This window comes from Phytophthora infestans, genomic scaffold, assembly GCF_000142945.1.
Source record: "Phytophthora infestans T30-4 supercont1.58 genomic scaffold, whole genome shotgun sequence".
Classification (NCBI taxonomy): domain Eukaryota; phylum Oomycota; class Peronosporomycetes; order Peronosporales; family Peronosporaceae; genus Phytophthora; species Phytophthora infestans.
The window spans coordinates 320,286-327,367 of NW_003303701.1; positions in this window are offsets into that span (position 1 = coordinate 320,286).

Consider the following 7,082-nt stretch of genomic DNA (forward strand, 5'->3'; position numbering starts at 1 on the left):
GGCATTATAGATATGAGGTATACAGCCGCTTGATCGCTGTTTTTAAGGGTTTTGACTTTGTCGGAGAGCCCACGCGCATTGAAAAGATGATTGAATCTCAACAAGAGCGAATTCAAAAATCTCAAAATCAACTCAATCTCATCAATCGCGAGTTTCTGCCTGGTGACATTGAGAGTCTAACGCTTGCATAATTTATATTACAGATGTCATTATCCGAGCTGCTTGAATAGTTTGTAGAACTCGTCTTCTTTTCCATGCTGCAAATAGTAGAGCCATAAGATACAGAAGCCATCACAGTGCCCGAATCGGGGGTCTTAGATATCAATTTCGCGATAAGAATAGTCTTTGGAAAAAACGCGTGGTCTTGGAAGGCCTAGAGGATCGAAGTAGCGCTTGTCTTTGTTTGAGACTGCCGGCCAATGTGTGCCTCTGATAATTGGATTGCCCATATTGATTATTGCATAATCTGTGCTTCTATCAAGATTTAGCTTGAAATCGATTTGATCTACCTTTACCCCAAGAGAAGAGCGAGTTTCATTAGTTGATCATCTGTTGTTCGAGACAATTTAATAATTTTCTTTTCGCTCATATTATGTTTTTGCTGAAGATCTATATCTTGCCCAATATAAAGCAATCTCGTACTATACAATGTCCACCGCAAGTGATATCTCTGCTTTCGAGCACTCCGTCGAACCCGCTCCAGCTGAAACGCTCTTCCGTGATAAGAAATGGACCTAGATTCTGGATTCGACTAGTAGCACTGGTCAATACGCTGGTCAAATTCAATTCAACCTATCCACGATCTCTTCTCAATATGCGTTTGTCAACTGGGAAGAGGCTGTCATTGATCTTCCAATCAAGCTTCAGATTCTCAATGCTGGAGAATCTTCTGTTACCTCGACCGCTGCTTGTACCGTTGATCAGCTTGTTCCCAAGGCAGATGCCTGGCAATTCATTGATTCCGTTCAAGCTGTTGTAGATGGCGTGACCGTTCAGACGAATCAAGTTCATGAAAATGTGAATGCTACGTTCAAGGCGCTAACCGAATGGGACTACAACTCCTACATTAAACGAGGACCAACGAGCAACTTCGTGCTAGATGAATATCGTCTACCAATTCCCGGAGTCGCCCAAAATCTTGACAACATGGCAGCATCCAATTATATTAGCGGCACCGCTGGCGAATGGGGTCTTTTTAACACATTTTCGAATGGAGGTGCGTACAAACGATCGCTATTCACTGCGCTTGATCAAAGCAGCGGTAACCTTGCACATGATATCATATGATATAATGCCAATATCCAAGCTGTGTCAAAGCCGCAAGTATACGTCGCGCCAGCTGGCGCCGTTGCTGCCGGTGCTCCGTTTAGCGTAGCGCATTATTTAGCCTGCCTTAAGCTCTCTGACTTATCCGACTACTTCAAGAAATGTACAATGCAAAAGAACAAGAAGGGGTTCATGTATATCAACTATAACTGCTCTGCTACGTCAATTACCACTGGTGGATCAGCAGGTACGGTTGCAGCAACGAATATTGCTAGCATCAACAGTAATATGAACTTCGGCAACACTTGCCCAATTCTATGGAATGGTACATCCGCAAATACAACCAACACTGGCGAATCAAGTGGGTTAGCTGTTCCAGGATCAACACATTTGTTAGTCACAGCCGATGTTAATGGTACTGCAACTTCGGGAAGTGGTATTGCTCCATCGCAGACATTCTCTCGTCAGCTTGCTCCAACATATAGCCCAAATCAATCAGCTGACAACGTTCTCATCCAAAAGAAGACGTTCCGTTACATTGAACGTGTAACCAACAAGTTTACTGTTCAAGCCGGTCAGTCATTTAGATGGACTCTGACGAATGGTATTGCCAATCCAAAGAAATTGATTATGCAACCTGTTATTACAAACGTAACTCTTGGATCAAGCTCTTTATCAGATGCGATCAATCCATTCCGTAGTTGCTTTTCAGCGATTCCAGCCACGACGAGTCCTTATACAGCTTACAAAATATCCAAGTAACGGTGGGTAACGTCCCAGTTTGGGTAACGTCCCAATTTGGAATAATCCTGTCAACTTCGGCTACGATCTATTCGTACAAGAAATGTCAAAATCTGGCGCTGATGGTAGGTCACTAATGTTGGCTTACTGTCTCAGCGTCTATGGGAATCACTGTACCGATTCATTGCTGTTGACATTGGCCGTCGTCTACCCAGCGAAGATGGTGCAGGCAAGTCGATCATTGTTTCGGGTACGAACAACACGAACTACGCGCTTACGATTTATTCTCATATTCTACGTGAAGTCGTAGCAACTGTAGATACTGCTTTGGACACTGTCTTTCTAGGCGCGGTTGAAAACTTAATGCCAACCCGCTATCAATTAGTATTTTTTTATTTGCCAAATATAGCATCCAGGCACAAATGAGCGGCTTCTTCACTGATAATCAAACTAAGCAAAAAGCGTATGATCGCTACTACAATGCAATGACCAAAAGTGATTTTGTCCAAGGCGCGAAGCTGAAAGCAAGGATTCAGCAGCAAGCTTTAGACCTCGCTAGCAGCGATTCTTTGGCAACTCTGTGCCAACAAGTCATGGGCAAATCACGAGATTATGACTATGATCAGATCACTAGTAAGCTCACGAAGAAGGCTCCTCCAGTAGTTAAGGGTGACGAAGGAAAGCTCCATGACTCACCAAAAGAAACCAAACCCTAACCAAAAGAAACCAAATCCGAATCCACATCTTCAAAAAAATATAAGTATGTCCCTCAGCAAACTGATACGGACGGGAGCATGAACGCTCCACCGAGCTTCTCGTTCGAGAAAATATTCAATGACGAAAATTCACGAATCATATGAACCACTTCGATTACACTAAAAGAAAGAAAAAAATGGATGTGGAAGAAGCTTTTCAAGATCGTATTCAAAAATACTTGACGAAAAAAAAGACTTTAGAAGCAAGGTATTTATGCATAACCGTAAGACTACTAAAGAAGACATTGACGATAAGGCCATTAAATCGCAAAAGCGTTCTTGAGACGTAAACGTGATGCGCCTGCTCCAGATGAGACATCTCCTAATCTCCGACCAAAAACTAAAGTCAAACAGGAAGAAATGGAGCGCAAAAAGCCACGCTCCATCAAGCTGTCTGACCTTTTCAATACGGTTCCATTCCACAAGTGTGCAAATACTGTCTGCAAATGGGAACATGATCCAAATGACATGGAGACATTCAGCTTAGCAAATCCACTACTGGCGATTTATTTGCACGAAGAAATTACCGAATCTGACTTGCACCCAGTGCTAATTGATTACCTGAAGCGTATCATTTGCTTCAACCATCCTGAGAGGTACCAGTGGTTGATGGAGTATATTGGTAGCCTTTGTCACTATACAGACTACAAGACGAAGGTTATGCTCGTGTTATGTTCAATGGAGAAGCAAATGGGGAAGTCTAATTTCTTCAAGCTCCTCACTAGTCTTCTGGGAACAGCAAATACTGACATGACTCAGCATCTTAATGTCTTTGGCGAGCGTGGATCGCCGCAACTTAAACATAGAAAATTGTGCTGGTTTGTGGAAATTGCTGGCGATAAGCGCTCGTTTCGTAATTGCCTTGAGTGAAGGAAGTCTGCTATCACCGAGTCCGTACAATCAAAAACAAATTTACCATGAAGAAGAAGTACATAGCAACATCACTGAATTTATTGGTGCTTCCAACAACTTGATTGGCATCGTCGAAGACAAGATGGCAATTTTCGATGTAAATCCAGCGGAACAGCACAACAAGGTTTATAATGGAAAGATGATTGATGATGTGATCAAAAATGATAATGAGATGAGCAAATTCGACACATATTTGAAGCAGTTTGCCAATCCCAAGCCAAAAAATCTTCTTTCGAACTCCTATCTATGATTCTATGACAACTGCTAGCAATGAGGGCATTGCCAACTATGTCAATGAACTTAACCCAATGCCCGCTTCATGATATTCTGTATAATACAGAGTAAATGATTATCTATAACAAACTATAGCTGCCACTTTTGCAAAATTAATGCATTGCAAGCCGTCCGCAATGGGATGTAGCGAAAACGCTGCGACCAGGTACATATAGACTGCAATCTGTCGTAGAAAAACAACAATGTGCCCACCGGCTGGTAAAATGTCATGATTTCATCGGGCAAATGTGACGTGACTTTTGTCGCATATCCTTCTACTTCGAGTATCCCGCTGAATCTGATGGGTCTGGGCAATCTGCGTTTGCGCCTAAATGCGAGGCGAAGCGTGCCACTACGTCACCAGTACGCTCACCAAATTTTTGGCCAGTTCTAGACTAGCAAGAGTAGAAGAAGAACTAGGCAAGAACTGGCCGAAAAATTGGTGAGTGTACGGGCTGCATCATCTACGCCTAGTTACTCGCTATCCTGGATATCCACGCAATCCTCATTCGCGTCGCTGCCGCCGTCGTCGCTGTCGCTCGAAATCTCGAAGTTCTTTCGCTTGCGGAAGCGAATACGCTTCTTGAGGTGAGCAGGGATGGCAGTGCCGTTGCGCCACAAATCATGCCATATTTAACCGCATGTGAGCGTGTTGCCGGTTTCCTCGTGGCGAACCTTGTTACATAGAGGTATGTAGCCTCCGAAGTTTGATGTGCACTGCTCGCAGTAGTAACTGGTTTCAAAGCTCTTTGTCTGGGGAGTTGCCAAGGCTGAGCAAACGTTGCACAAGTGCTGGCGGCGCTTGCCCTTACGCTTCTGCCCTTTACGCTGGAGGTTGCTGGCGGTTGATCCATCTCTGGGTTTTTTTCGCTTCTTGCCTCCGTACTTTTCCTCATTGTTTCGCAGTCTGTGCGGTTGCGTGTGAATAGGCTCAGAAACGAGGTCCTCGGCGTTGGTGTTTGTACGCAGTGTGGCTTCGTTCGTGGCCAAAAGCTCGGTATGAAGTCGGCGCATATACTGCGCGTGTGTTGGCACTGGCAGCCCTTTTTGCTTGAGAATAATTATATGTAAAATAAAACCGTTGACTATCGCCATGTCCACAAAACCCATGAAGAGTTGCCGATAGTACTTTTTGAAGGCCACAGTAAGCTGGATTGAATAGCGCTGAAGGCGGCGTTGATCATGGCGATCTACTCCGCCCATACCTTGGTGATAATCAACCACAAGCTGCGGGCACGGTACCGCAACACGCTCTGTCTCCCCCTTCGCTCTACGCATTACAGTCGTTGGAGCTGTAGAGCATCCCGTCATACATTGTTGAGGGGGGAAAGGTACTAGACCCTCACGCAGAGCATACTTCCACAAAGGCTTGGGACCTACACCACACAGGGTTAGACGGAGTAGTTATTACTGCTAAACACAACGTACCGATAAAGTAATCAGTGTCAGCCTTGTAGTTGTCTAGCTTTCCTTTCACGCCAGGCTTGAGATACGCATGATCGGAGAGGGGACCTGAAGGAGGTCTTGCCCGCCAACCAGCCTTTTTTAGCGACCCCCACAGACGCTTAAACTCCTTCCTGTCGATCGTTTCCGGCATTTTTGGTTGAGTGGTGGAGGTTTTGGGCAGAGAGGAGCTAAAGGGCTTGCATTAGAATTTTCAAACCTCTAGGCCGTTTATATTGGATTTTCTATGTGTTTCGAATAGTACCTTTCTATCTCCCCCTCGCCGATCAATAATGATAAAAACTCCCATGGTGGTCTGTACAAACTTATATATGCGGTGTAGTAGCCTGAACGACGCCGCGTCCAAGCTGTTGATTCATTTAAACCTGCATCATGTCATATTACGTATTATACAGATTACGGCGTTCATTGGGTTAATGAATCTGGACTAAATGGAATTGTACACAGTGAGTCGAAAGGCCTATATTGCGTGGAGAGAGATATTATGTATCAGCATTATCAAAGGTGGCGTGAGACATCTGGTGAAGTCCCTGATAAGCGATCAAAATTTTGTGAGAAGATATCGACGTTGGACAAGCGTATCACATTCAAGCGATACAAAGAAAGTGGAGCCACGCCTTATGGATTCTTCTTTCCTATTGACTTTAACCAAGTCGAAAGCTTGCCGAGGCAGCAATACGACGATTGCGACGAGGTTGAGTCATGCCAGCCCCAGTTAATTGCTTCACTCCTTTACGGATTTCGTGACTGAATCCACCAGTTTCTTGTGCGGTGATATCAGCAACTGTATCCATTACAGAGCCTGCAAATGGTTTCCAATTATTTTTCAAAACCCCCCAAATTGATTTTCCAGCTTCTTTCGCGCCATTCCATAAGTCTCCCCAAAATCCACTTCCATCGAGTCCAGACGTAAAGCTTCACCGTGAGTCATATGTAAAGTCGTTCCTTTACCAGATTCATTCGCTTTGACAAGCTTCTTATACGTCTCGGGTCCAAAAGAGTGGGTAGGACCAGCATTGAGCTGCGCATGCGTCAATCGAACAGGCTTTCCATGCAAAACCTTTAAGGCCTGCGCGTGGCTAAGGTTGACACGAAACTCTTTATACGTCTTAGCAGATTTCGAAGCAATCGCGTTATTTGTGATAACTTACATATAAGCACGAAATAAACAACATGTCAAAGCTTAAATCCAAAACTCAGAATCTAGATGAACTAAAACAAACAATTATTCGCGATCTCGAAATGAGCAATGACAGGCTATCCAAAGCCACAATGAACCTGCGATTGTTCAAATCGGGGAAGGAGACCATGCAATGGGATCCTAAGGAATTTATTGCTCGTATTCAATATCCCAACAAACAGGACGATGCAAATTTTCAGAAAGTATATGGTGTTCAGAGCTCTGACATGATTGCTGAATTGATACGTCTTTACAAAAGCAAAGAGAGTCTTATCCTAACTTTGAATGCACTTTGCAAGATGGTGAAGAATCGATTTCCTGACGCGTTTCAATACTATAACGCAGTGAGAAAGGTACTTAACAAGCAGAATAAGGAGGAAAAATTGGGATAATGAGCTCACGCCTGAAGGAAAAGAAGAAATACATTAGCTACCAAGAACTGATAGCAGTTCCATAAAAAGTCAAGAAGATTATCATGGATACATATGGCG